This window comes from Cynara cardunculus, assembly GCF_001531365.2.
Source record: "Cynara cardunculus var. scolymus isolate 2C chromosome LG 12, CcrdV1, whole genome shotgun sequence".
Lineage (NCBI taxonomy): Eukaryota > Viridiplantae > Streptophyta > Magnoliopsida > Asterales > Asteraceae > Cynara > Cynara cardunculus.
In genome coordinates, this window is record NC_037539.1 from 39,633,287 (window position 1) to 39,634,839 (window position 1,553).

Below are 1,553 nucleotides of genomic sequence, written 5' to 3' on the forward strand. Positions count from 1 at the left end.
TGGCCTACTGCTGAATTATTGGGCCTGGAAAAAAGATTGGACTGTTTAACGAGTCATGTTTCTCACTCAGGACTATCGGGTATGGATTCTACTATGGTAAACTTTCCAAATGTTGATGGTGATCATGTGGACAAGACTATGGATGGGGGTCCCTTCGATCTCCCTGGTGGGGGCCAAACCAGCAGCAACCAAAAGCCATTTGTAATGTTGTTGAGATTGGGCCTAATCTGAACCAAAATGATCCGGACAGACCCATTACTTTTATGGAATGTGAGGATAGGTGGGATATAAGCAAGTCTGGTAAGAGCATGAAAAATCATCAAGGTGTTAAGGGAGTTGGGCCTGACCAAGTGGACTCTCTCACAAAAGAAATATCATCTATGTCTAGCCCAAATCCTTGTATGAGTCATGAAACAAAAACTTCAAACAATCATAATGCCTTCCAGGTAAGTACCACTTGTGCCACCTCTTTTAATTCTAATGTGCAAAATGCTTTGGCTGAATTTGCTTCTACGGATCTTTCCATACGTGAAAGTCTTGTTCAAAGTAAGAATGCTTCTTCTATTAAGTCTAATGATTTGGAAAATGCTTCCTTTTCTAATAAGCTTGAAAAGTTTAATAATCATGACATATCCCAAAGTGGGACATGTGTTGGTTCCATGCATGATGAAAGTGTCCACTTGGAAGTGCTAAAGGGTGATGAGGATGCTATGGTTTGGTCTATCCATGATGATCCAAATAATGAAGCTTGCTTGAAGCAAAATAATAATGAGGATGCTAATGGTCCACCTATCCAAACTAATGACAATATTATGCAATTGGACATTAGCTCTCGGCCCAACGATATGCAAATGCCTATTCCAAACAATAGGCCCAATGCTAAAGACAATGTAGAAGATTCTGGTCTTAATTACACCCTCATGGATATGGAAGAAAATTCTTGGCCCAATGGAGATAATTCTTCTTTTTTAATTGTTGGGCCGAATACTAATGGAAAAGAAGCTGAATTTGGGCTTAAAGATCAACGCTCCAATGCAATCCCTTCTAAGCCTTTGAGTTTGAAAGAAAGAGTGGGCACTTTGTCCATCTTTGGCCCACATCCAGAAGTAAATCTTGATACTGGTACAAAGCCCTTGGAAGAGAATGTGAGTCAGAATGTTTTTTGTGACCCAACCCCTGGTATGTATCCTACTGTTTGTCCCTATATTTCACTGATCAATCTTCGTTAAGCTTCATAATATGGCAGATTAAGATGTTGCATTCAAGAACATCAAGAACATTGAGAGAGAAAGTCAAACTTTACAATTCTGGTCAAACCTCTCTTTACGTATTGTATATTACAAATGAGCTCTCCTACCTACAATTACAAAGACTAACTTCTATTTATATGGTCAAACTATTAAAGACAAGTCAAAGTCAAACTCCTATAAGAAAAGTCAAACACGCTGACTTTTATAATTATAGACTATATTTAACTTTCAAGACGAATACAATTAATACTGATTTTCAGACCTAACATTCTCCCCCTTTGTATTCAGACTTGAAAGAAATTC